At 54.1% G+C, this 12013-nt stretch overlaps 1 protein-coding gene across 4 annotated transcripts in view; it reads left to right on the forward strand.

Moving 5' to 3' along the window:
- The window catches only part of RIPOR3 (RIPOR family member 3), a 60639-nt gene that overhangs the window by 4830 nt on the left and 43796 nt on the right, over positions 1-12013 (forward strand). The window contains exon 2 of one of the 4 annotated variants that reach the window (XM_036244244.1): positions 231-363. The exons of the other annotated variants lie outside the window; for them this stretch is intronic. The gene's annotated coding sequence lies outside the window, so the exon portion shown is untranslated. The remainder of the gene's footprint in view (positions 1-230; positions 364-12013) is intronic. 4 annotated transcript variants of the gene reach the window in all.

The following is a 12013-nucleotide window of genomic DNA, read 5'->3' on the forward strand; positions in this document are numbered from 1 at the left end:
TTCCATCGAAGTCTTGCCACATCTATTTATAAAATAAAAACACCTGTACAACTCAGCCAGTGTGGCTCAGTGGTTGAGTGTCGACCCATGCACCAGGAGGTCGCCGGTTCGATGCCCAGGTTGTGGGCCTGACCCCAGGGGGCATGCAGGAGGCGGCCGATCGATGTTCTCTCTCATCAATGTTTCTTTCTCTCTTCCTTTCCCTTCCTCTCTCTCTAAACTCAATAAAGAACAACAACAACAACAACAAAATACCTGTATACCTGCCACCCACTGGGAACTAGCATGCTGACCGTTACTTCTGTCCACGGCGGTAGCTGCGATCTTGACTGTTGTGTGTATCATCTCCGCACCTCTACAAAGGTAGAGTTCTCCTTTCCAGAAGCCTCAGCCAATGTTTTCTTCTCGTGCCTCTTGTTTCTGGTTGGGTCGGATGCCCATTCCTGAAATAGCCCTGGATATGCTCACTGGTGTAAGCCTGCCAGGGCCGTCCCCAGAGTTGGGGGGGATCAGCTCCACCCAGATCAGTGTCTGGGGGACCCCAAAGCCAACTGCTGTCCCTGGAGGAGGGAAGCAATGCTGGGCAAGTGGAGAGCCGTGTGCAGTCCAGGCTGGGCTGGTTTGGGCCATCGACCTCCGTGAACATCTTAGAGCAAGGCAGGCCGACCGAGTTGAATGGTGACCAGCCCAGGCCGCCTTTGGCCTCGTTTGGGTGAGGCTGCCCACGGGTAGCTGCCCACGTGTCTGGAATACCTATTCCGAAGGGTAATTCCCAGGGATAGAGCGTGTTTATCCTTTTTGGGGGGGAAATTCCATTTCTGTTGCCAATTAGTTCTGCTTGAGAACAGCTTTTCTCGACATGTTGGCCCCCCGGCCTTGAGTTCTGTTGATGAGCTCAAAGCGGGGGAAAAACTGATTTTTCTTTCCTTCCTCCAACCCCAACAGTGAAACCCGGCTGTTAGCGATGAAAGGGGTCCTGCGGATCGTTTCGTTTTCCTTGTCACGCCTCCAGGGAAGGCTATAAAAATAATCAGGGGGCCCGCTGGCCGTAACTGGCTGGAGAGCGGAGTTGGCTACCAGGGTGTGTGAGTGATCACAGTCGTCCACAGTCGTCCGTCAGGCCCCTGCCGACGAGTCCTGCTCCCCGCCAGCGCAGGGCCCTGATGCTGAGGGTTGTCTGCGTTTCTCTTCTTCCCCGATTCCGGGTGCTCGTGGCCGAGGGAGGTTACTGTCAAGACGGAGCAGCGGGAGGCCATGTGGCAGAGTGGACCGGAGCGTGACTCTGATACCCATCGCCTGCCCCAAGCCCAGCTGCGCCGCGTGCAGCCGTCAGCCTGGCACCAGGGACTTGACCTCTCCACACCTCAGTTTCCTCGTTTCAAAGTGATGACCCTGGGCCTGCCCCCCGAGATTGCTTTAAGGGTTCATTCGCTTGGATGAGGCCCTGCCCCTGCGTGCGTCAGGTTCTTCCCGAATGTCACGCTTTCAGCATTTGTCCCAATCACCCCACTCTTCCTCCGCTGGCACTTGCGTGGTACGTGGCTGGGCCAGGGTGTCTTCACCCCGGCTCCTGCTGACAGACGGGAGACTGGTTCCAGTCTTTTGTGGTCGCAAATAATGCCGCCGTGAATGACCTGCGGCTTTGTGTACCCAGCCCTCCCCTAAGGTATGCGAGCCCAGGACAACATCGGCTCCCGACCTTCCTTCCTGAGGCCTGCAGAGTGGAGAGAGGTGCACAGGGCGAAGGGCCAGCCCTGGCCGGGATGCAGACAGGCCTGTGTGGGGTGGGTGGGGGCAGGACGGATTCCTCGAGTCCCTGGGGAATGAGATGCCTGGGGCTAAGTTTCAGAAGGTTGGGCCTGGGCCCGCCAGCTCCCAGGTTCCTGGCAAATGCCCTGAGGTGTCTGAAGAGAGGGAATGTGTACCTTGCAGGTTCTGCCCATCCATTGTGATCCTCTTCCTCCAGAAAGTCCCTCTAGGGCTTTTCTCCAACACTTGTGACTGTCTCTGCATGGATTTAGCAGCCATGGTATCTGGCCCCATTTTGAAAGGGTGGGGGCAAAACCTTAGATGTGGAGTCAGGAAGGCCAGATTTTGGTCCTGACTTAGTGTTACCACCTTTGTCACCCCTTGGCCTCTATGTCCTTATCTGTATGAACAGGATGATAATAATGGTAGCTTCTCAGGAAGGTTTATGATGTAATGTATGATGTAATATATATGAGTTGTTTGACTCCGTGTCGGGCACTAGAAATATAAGCTCGTATGAGGAATGTCACACTTATGGGAGGGTCTGGGTCTCACCACCGCTGCCCCCTGGGTTGTGGGTATGTGTGGGCAGCAGCGTCTGCTTTGGAAGCAGAGTTCAAAGGGAGTCCAACCGAACTGTGGGGCCTTGAGCAAGTTACTGCCACTGAGCTGAGTTTTCCCTGGAAAATGGGGGTTCTCATGATACGTGTCTTGCAGGTTTGTGGTGAGAATTTAACGAGGCAAAGCACAGAATGCTTTGGATCTAGCAAATGCTCAACAAAGGGTGGTACTGCCGATGTTGCCAAGCATTGGTGTGAGCAGTTGTAACCACCTCTCAGAAACTGGCACGGCGTGAGCTTGCTGTTGGTGCTTTGTGAATACAGATGGGTTTGCCCGCAGTCCGAGTCCCCGTGTTATAAAGTAGGGTCGGAGGGAGGCACTGAGAGAGCCCACTTGGCATGTTGCTGACCCTAAGCTTAGGGAGGACAGAGGAAAATAGCCCAGTACGACCTCTGGTTGTCATCTGCTCCAGATTATGTCTGCAAATATTATCACCTCCAGTCTGCTGGGAAGAAAACCAGTTCCCAGAGACGGAGGCCTCGTCCCTTGCTCTACAGCAAGCGTGGGACCCAGCAGGAGCCGGCCCTCCGTCCTGACTCTCCAGGCAGTGGTCTGCACCCTGACCCTCAGCCGGTGCAGGAAATGGACTACGGGGGCGAGAGCCAGTGTCCCTCAGGCCAGAGCCCGTGCACATTTCTGACATTTTTGCATCTTGGGACAAAGGGTGAAGAAACTCGGATGAACTGTTCTGGTTTCCTGGTGGAAAAACACCCTGATCTAGGGTGGGGGAATCTTTGCTCTTGGGTTGCACCGTAAGGGTGGTTTTGCCTATATTTTGCTACTCCCCCCCCCCCATTCTACAGCTTAGCGGCAACAATTGCCAAAAACCCAGATAGTGTAAATGCTGGGGTGACCTTAGAACTGTTTGAGGGCACTGATTGGGCCAGAGGACTCCCTGCTCCATTGGTGCTGGCCCGGGTCCCCTCCTTGTCTGCTGTTGGACTTTTCCAGAAGAAGAGAGCAAATGAATGAGCAGATGTTCACTGCCTTCCTAGGCCTTCTTCCCTGTGTCCCCTCCTCTCCTCTCCAAGGACACCATTCATTGGACGTAGGGCCACCCTCATCCAGTGTGACCTCATCTTAAGTAATTACATCTACAAAGACTCTATTTCTAAAGCAAGTCATGTTCTAAGACTCTGGGGAGACATGCATATTTAGGGGGACACTGTTCAATTCATGACACCATGTAATAAAATTACTATTAGTATTATTATTATTTTTAATCCTCACCTGAGGATAATGTTTCCATTTATCTTCAGATAGAGTGGGAGAGAGAGAGAAACATTGATGTGAGAGAGACACATTGGTTGCCTCACGACCATGACCAAGGCTGGGGACGAACTGCAAGCGAGGTATGTACCTTTGGCAGAATCGAACCCAGGACTCCTTGGTCCACGGGCTGATGCTCTAACCGCTGAGCCACACTGGCCAGGGCTAATAAAAATTAACACTCCTCCTACCACAGGATTCCTGCAGCACATTCTGATCTCCTTTCTTTTATTCTCCCGTTTAGCCCTCTCCACAGTCTGTGAAGTGGGTTCTGTGATTACTTGTTTGAGGCCCAGAGAGGTGAACTGATTTGCCCAAGGATGCACAGCTGGTAAACAGCAAATCTGGGGTTTGGACCCTTTTCTTTCTGATTCCAGAGCTGGTAAGGTTTCGAGCCCTCCAATCCCATCCCAAGAGCGTGATGTTGCCGTAGTTTCTGTCCCAGAATCCCAGCCGTCTGAGACAGACTTCTCCTGGCCCACACCTCTCTCTAGACACATGTCCCCCAAAGAGGCTATAAAAGTGTGTGGGGGAGGAATGTAGCTGGTCTTGCCAATGGCAAATGTGAAGCTGTGTTCCGCCTCAGATCACAGGGGCCTGGCCCCCCACGAGTAGGAAGCCGTGTGACCCCCACGCATGTAAGAGCGTATCAGAGGCACACATTTCACCCCCGACAGCCGGTAACATTTTGGGAGTCTTGACTCGGGGTTACACATTGAAAAACGGTCCATTAAGGTGAGATTTATTTGACACCGAGATCGCGCTATTAAATGCTCGCAAAGTGGTTCACTCCGTCGGGTCCACAGGCCCCGACTTCCCCGGCCAGACCTGGCCAAGACCCTCACAGGATGACAGCGAGGGGAGAGGGGCCCGTGGGGAGGGCCTGACAGAGACAAACGAGCTTGCTGCCACACGACACTCCGCAGTTCCTGTCTACCACGCCTGGGCCGCGGCCATGGAAAGAACTTGCTCTGGACAACGGAGACGTCTGCATTAGGAGTCCCTTGGAGCCATGAGCTCGGAGTCAGGAAGGAAGGATTGTAATTTTCAACAACTGTGGCTTTGGGGCCAAGAAAGAGTTGCTGTGTCAGCAGGGAGAGCCGGAGCCTTCCCCGGCCAGCGAGTGGGCTGGAGGCCCCTGGGGAGACGAGGCCTCCTGGAGGACAGGCCAGCCTCAGGGCTCTGCGGGGGGCGGGCCTGAGGGGGGCCAGCCACGCTGCCCCAAAGCCACGCTGCCCGGGTTCAGATCTCGCTTCCTCCACCGACCAGCGGGCCTTAGCTCGCCCGGGATCAGTGGGGATTATAACATAACCGGCCTGTGGACGAGGTTTGTGGGGATTCCCTGGGCTGGTGGCACAGAGCGAGTTTCACTAACACTGACCACTGTCGTCACAGTGATGGGGGTGGCTGAGCTAGGGGTCAGGCTCCGACTCGCCCGATGCGCACTGGGCAGCAGCCTGCTCCAGGTACCGCCCCTTGGGGCAGTTGGGAGACCAGTACCGATGTTGGTTGTCACCCAGCCTGGGTGGCCCGTGTGCCCAGCATCTGAGAGGCTGTGGGATCAGCTGGAGCGGGGAGGACCCAGGATGGGGGCTAGGTTTACCCCCAGAGCTCGACCTGCTGCAGGTGAGTTGCCTATGGGCTGCCGGCCGGTCTCCTTCAGACCCTGTGGACATCAAGGGTCTGATTTACACCTCCGACATAGGAGTGAGGAAGGACAGACAGTGGCCACATGGTCCCTGTGGCTCCAGCCCCAGATGAGATGGGGGCAGACATGTGCCTCTATGGGCAGTCGAGCCTGGTTCAGCACCACGGGTCCAGTTCAGGTTTGAGGGTCACACGGACCAGCAGGGAATGCTGGACAGGACATTTGTTAAGGCCCCTGGGTCCTGTGATATGTATCCAGGTCTAAGTTCATTCTCCTGACTTGGAGTCAGGCATCTGTCACCCTGTGAAGGCTGTGGTCTGACCCCTCCCTCCCTTTGTCCCTGTCACCCCAGGACTGACTGCCCCGGAGATGTGGCCAGGCTGTGACACTCCTGCCAGCTGGCTGAGGCCCTCCCACGGGGGTCAGTTTCTGGGGCTATCAGATGCCGTGGCTATCGGCTTGGTTGTCTCGTGGCGCCAAGCCTGGCCAGGTTTTGGGCAACAGCAGTCCCATGGGGAACATAGTCCATGAAGAAGGGACAGCGGGACTGAGTGGGGGGGTGGCAAAGGAGGCTGAGTGTCCTGGCAGCTCTGAGCAGTGGTCCTTGGGAGCCCCGAGAAGAACTGGCTGGCGAGGGGAGGATGGAGGTAGGGCTTCACCTTGGCGAGGGACCCTCCCAGGGGTACAGATGGGCACTCGGCCTGTGGCAGCTGCTCAGTGAGAGCTCGTCAGATTCATTCCAACCTGCCCCTTGGGTGTTCTTTCCTGAATCCGATCATCTTACTGCTCCAACCACTGGTCCCGTTCATTCATTCACTCACTTTCTTGGTCGTTGCAATGCACCTGTAGGGTGGAAAGGTGTGATTATTATGTTCCCTTTCAGATGAGGGCACACACATCCCCGTGTGTAGAGCTATGGGAGTTACCTACTGCTGCATTACACAGGACCCCAGAGCTTCGCAGCTTAACAAACGTTGATGGTCTCAGGTTTCTGCAGGATGGGGGTCCAGGCATGGCCTGGCGGTGTCCTCTCCTTCAGGGACTCTCGCGGGCTGCAACCACGGTGTCAGCAGGGCTTCAGTCTTCCCCGGGTTCAACGCGGGCAGATCCACTTCTGGGTTTGTGAGCGAGATTTAGTTCCTTGCAGGTCCTTGGACCGAAGGCCTCGGTTCCTCTGTGGCTATTGGCTGGAGGCCTCAGTTTCTAGCTTCGTGGGCCTCCCCAGCAGGGCAGCTTGCTTTTCCACTGTGAGCAGGCCAAGAAGGTGCACATGCGCCTGTGTGTGCACACGCGTGTGTGTGCGTGTGTGTATGCAAAGAGCTGAGTCACTGTCTTTTACTACCTGATCTTGGAGATGACATTCTATCACTTTGCCACATTGTGTTTATTAGAAGCAAGTCACTAGGTCCACTCGCATTTAAGAGAGCATGACCACCAGAAGGTGAGGTCATTGGGGCCATGTCAGAAGCTGCCCACACAAGGGCTGAGCCAGGGTCTGACCCCAAAGCCTGTGTCCCTGAGGAAGCCAAGAAAAGAATTCTCCCTCCGCAGTCCACAGCGCGCTCTTGCCTGCTGCCGAGGGGCGTCAGCACTGGAACACGCGTTTGCTTCTTCCGTGGATGTTCATTGAACACTGACTACGTTTCAGACACCGTGCTGAACGGACCGTGTGGGTCCCACCCACAGGAGTGTCCCTCCTGGTGACTGATGGGGCCCTCTGCTCATGCGTACGGGGCGAGAAATGTCTTCTCTTTATTTCCTGTAATTGATCTGAGCGTTCTCACAAACCCTCGTCCTAGGGCAACAAGGAAAAACACCAGATGTCGTGTAATCCGGTCAATTTAATCTGATGCAGTACCTCAGGCCTTTAGGTAACCTCAGCTCAGATTTCCTGCTGCTCTCTCGGCCCCTCTCTAGGATGGCGGCACCAGGGTCTGTGTCTCCGAAGGCATGCTGCGCCCTTCAGGTTCCCGGAGAGTTGTGGGGAGGCAGAGAAGAATTTGCCCCCTAAAAACTTCAGAAGCCAGACCCCAGAAATGCCCAGAGCTGTGCAGGAGCAAGCCAGGATGCTGAGCTGGGATGAGGACATGTTACGAACTTAAAGCAGAAACCCAATTTTGAAATGTTCTAGGACAAGGCAGGGAAGTTTCCTCTGGGGATGGGGCGGAGGTTCCAGACCATGTAACTGGAGGAGACGGGGGTGCAGGGATATTAACTTTGCTGGTTGATGGTTAATGGTCCCTCTCCAGGGGATTTATGATTTATGTCAATGTTTTTAAACAGACTTTAACCAAGCTAGATTCAGTGCCCCAGGAAGCTAGGGAAAAAGCATTCATGAAAACGGTGTTTAGGGCGGGGGGGAGGAATAGAAGGATGTTCCAGACAATTTGTCTTTTTTTTGACTCTACTCATCCGAAGCAGGGGTCATTTTATCACTTATTACTGTCACCCGAGGATATTTTTCTAATTATCTTCAGATAGAGTGGGAGAGAGGGAGAAAGAGAAAGAGACAAAGAAACATTGACGTGAGAGAGACACATCAACTCGCTGCCTCCTGCACAACCCCGACCAGGGCTGGGACGAACCACAACTGAGGTACATGCTCTTGATCAGCATTGAACCCACGATTCTTTGGTCCGAGGGCTGACACTCTAACTGCTGAGCCAAAGCAGCCAGGGCGAAGAAATTCATCTCTTTTTTTCTGCATTCTAGGTCTCTGGCTGGATTTAAAAAAAGAAAGAAAGAAAAGAAAAGAAAAACAAAACCCCAGATGTTCTCACTGTCATATTAGCCAAACCTTCTTTGGTGCCCATTCTGGGCCTGACTGGGAACAAAAGAATCTGTGCATTATTAGGACTCTGAGTTACAAGTGATGAAACTCTGATTAATAGTGGCTTAACCCCACTGGTGTGGCTCACTGGCTGAACGTCAACCCACGCATCAAGAGGTCGCCGGTTCCATTCCCGGTCAGGGCACATGCCCAAGTTGTGGGCCCGATCCCCAGTGGGGGGCATGCAGGAGGCAGCCAATCGATGTTCTCTCTCATCGATGTTTCTATCTTTCTCTCCCTCTTCCTTCCCCTCTCTCTAGAAATCAATAAAGAAAAAAAAAAATTTAAAATAGTGGCTTAAGCAAAAAAGACTGTATTGGTTTACTGAATTTAAACGTGTAGGATTAGGTTTAGCCTCAGATCTGGCTGGATCCGGCGGGGTGTCGGGATGGGGGTCTTAGGGCTGCTTGTCAGTGACCTTGGCCGAACCAGCCCCTGTGGCTGTGAGCTGTGGGCATCTGCACAGGCCTCCATGGTGTGTGTTGGAAAGTAGTAATGGGTCACTGACCAGGAGAAACTGGGGTGCTGTTAGGTAAAAGGTCAAATCAACAGAGAGATCTTAAATTGTGTGTGATCCAGTGAGATCTTAAGAATTAGAGTTGTTTCACACTTTGAGGAGCCTCACAGAGCTTCTGGGTTGGGGTAGCAAGTACGTGACCCCAAACACACTTCTTGTCCACCCTTCAATTCGATCAGTCACATCACCCTGTCCTAGTGAGCAGAACAGCCTCGGAACCCACCGCAGCGCCATCAAAGCAGCCCACACCACCCGCTGCTGTTAGAACACGAGCCAAAAGCGATTTGCAATGCCTGTTCTGAGCCGATGGAGATACAGAAGCTAAAACTCTTTGAGTTGGCGTGATTGGCCTAGAGTCACGCAGGAACTCAGTGACCCTCCCGACTTGCCTGTGGGATCCGCTCGATTCCAGCATTAAGAGGAGAGCGGCCGCTCAGTGGAGATTTCCACTCCAAACCGAGGCTGCACACGGATCAGAAGTACACGCGAGGTCAGAGGGAAGCCACGGCGCGGCCGCTGACCTGGATCTCGCTCAGTGTGGCCTGACAGGCAGACAGGCAGGACAGGCAGACAGGCAGGACAGGCAGACAGGCAGGACGATGCACCAGGAACCCGACCGGCAAACGGTCTGTCCACAGAGATCTCAATGGAAACCAAGTACATGCCTCACCAAACACACATTCTCAAAGGAGGTGATGCCGAAGTAAGGCCCGGCTGGGGATGGGGCTCAGGGCTGTCCTGGAGGGAAGAGATGGCTGGCAACCAGTCGAAGGAAGCCAGACAGTCGAGAGAAAGTCCTTCAATATCTCTTGTTCTCCCAGCTCAGCCGCAGCCAATCAGTCAGAAAATAGGTGCCCAAGACCCAGCTGACCTCGGCAGGAGGAAAGTCCCCGCGGCTGTCCTGAGCTCAAGGAGCCTGTTGTTTTAGAAGGCTCATGCCAGTCACAGAGCCAAGAGCTTTGCATGCATGATCTCAATGCAAATCCCCAAATTCCTAGGAAGGAGGTACAGTTATCCCTAGGACGGATGCTGAACCAGAGGCTTGGAGAGGCGGCCACACTGGAGTCAGGACAGACCGGGCTCCAAGGCAGGGCTGCCTGACCCTAGCCCTGACCCAGTCACACTCACGGCCCGCAGACATTGTGCAGAGAAACAGAACAGAGAGCTCAGGTCACTTAACCAGTCAGGTCGTGGCGCCCAGCAGCGTGCCAGGTGAGGTCAGAGAAGCATGTGGTCATTCCCAGAACGGACAGGGTGTGCCCCTCACGCGGAGGTGGAATGACATCGATCCAAGCCCGTCGTGACTCCATCAGTTGAGCCCACAGCGCACAGACAGGTGCAGTCAGCCGTTTGAAAAATCTCTGGTCTAGCACAAGCCGCCCATTGTACAGATGAGAAAACCGAGGCTCAGAGAGGGGCATTGACTTACCCCAATCACACGGTCAGCGAGGACGCAAATCCGTATCCTGGTTCCGCTTCAGCTGACTCCCTGGGGCCCCTGAGAAACCGCAAGAAGCCAACGGTGGAGTCAGTGCCCGGCCTTGGAGAGGAGGGTCCCGCGTGGACCCTGGATGAAGAGTGGCCTACGGGTGCTGGGCCTCAGCGCCTCCAGCTTTCCCCGAGGCCAGCCCTGCAGTCGCGACGGCAGCACCTGCAGGCCCACCACGTGGGCTCAAACCCAGGCCAGTGCCTGGCGCCTCGAAGTGCTGTTTCCCAGGTGTGGCCACTTCTTGTTTGTTTCCTTTTGGAAATTTGCTTTGAATTCTTTCTGGCTTCCCCTTCTTCAGGGGATCCTACCCACGGCGGCCCTGTGTGAGGACAAAAGCAGCTGCTCCCAGGTCGGCGGGACACACCCACGGCTCCCGTGGGGCTGGCGGAGGAGGGAGAGAGGGAGTCAGGTTGGTGCGAATCCTTTTCCTCATCAGCAGTCAGCTCCCTGCAGCCTCTGGAGGGGCTGCTGATTGCAGAACCAGCTGGAAGGGAACTTCGAGGGCAGATATTGGAAAAGGTGCCACGCTTGGAGCCTAGCAGATGCAGGTTCAAGTCCCAGAGCCACCACTCACGGCTAAGCTGCTTCGCTTCGATGAGACTCGGTTTACCCCCGGTAGTGCCCAGCAATGGGTCAGTGCCTGTGAGTGAGGGCAGTGTGTCCCCTTTGTCAGCTAAACTGACTGTGGACAACAGCTGTGCCCACTCGCAGCCCCTTCTCTCCCAGGCCCCTGACTGCCCCTTGGCCTCAGGCGTTCCTGGCTTCACCCTTTGTCCAACCTCGAGAGAGAGTCTGATACCAGCAGTTCCGGGGCTGAAAGGGGTCGTCGTGAGGACAGCATGTTTCTGCAGCAAAGTCCTAACCTCCTTGTCCCTCTTCCAAGTGCCTCAGATCAGGAAAAGGGAGCTTGTCACTGGGACATGCAGGGACACTGCTTTGAACCCTACACTCTCCCAAAGGGCTTCTGCCTGTTTTGGTGTCGTCAGTTTGGGTTCTGTGGATCATAAACCTATTCTAACCATTTCAGGTAAAAAAGGGAGGCTTTGCAAGGTTGTACGGATGTTCCTTTTGGTTCTATTTGGTTATTAAAAAAGACGTCAAGCCTTGGCCGGGTGGGTCAGTTGGTTGGAGCATTGTCCCATACATCAAAAGGTTGTGGGTTTGGTCTCTCTCTCATCAATAAAATGCATCTTCGGGAAGATTAAAGAAAACACACATCTAAACCCAGAAAAATCTAGTAAAATGAATTTGACAGTCCGGTGGTGTAGGTTTCAGGTGGAGTTTGATCCAGCCACTGAACACTATCACTATGATCCAGAGTGCCACAGTACCTACCCCTCTTCATAGATGTCTGTGTGCTTGTGCCCCCCAGAATGGCCATTCCGACTCCATGTATCCATGACCCTTCAGCTCAAGTATCTGCATCAGTTGGGATGTCCTGTGTTTCTTGATTTGCATTCCTGGGGGAGAAAGTATGGTGTCTGGGCTCATCCTTTTGGACCAAGCACCAGAAGCTGTATGTTTCTGGCCAGTGAGTGGCAGTCTCTCCTGGGTCCAGTGTCCAAGGCTTGTTCAGTCATTGGTAGCCAGACCTCGAGGGTCACAGGACTGCTCCGCCTCAGTGGAAGTAGCATGTCTGAGAAGGGGTAATGGACAAGTTGGCCACCCCAACACCTTCCCAGAGAAGTGGGGACTCACAGAATGACAAAGACCCTGCCATTCCCCCTAGCCTGGAGACCATCTAAAGAGTTCTATTTTGTTCTTAATTAGTAATTTTAGGAAAATTTTACATTTGTCTCAGGTTAGAATTTTTGCCTAGTTATTTCCCGAGGGCCTGTTTCAGGATCATTCAGGAGGAGAAATTCAGACTCCAGTTTAGGAAATGGTTTT

This window comes from Molossus molossus, unplaced genomic scaffold, assembly GCF_014108415.1.
Source record: "Molossus molossus isolate mMolMol1 unplaced genomic scaffold, mMolMol1.p scaffold_m16_p_6, whole genome shotgun sequence".
Taxonomy (NCBI): domain Eukaryota; kingdom Metazoa; phylum Chordata; class Mammalia; order Chiroptera; family Molossidae; genus Molossus; species Molossus molossus.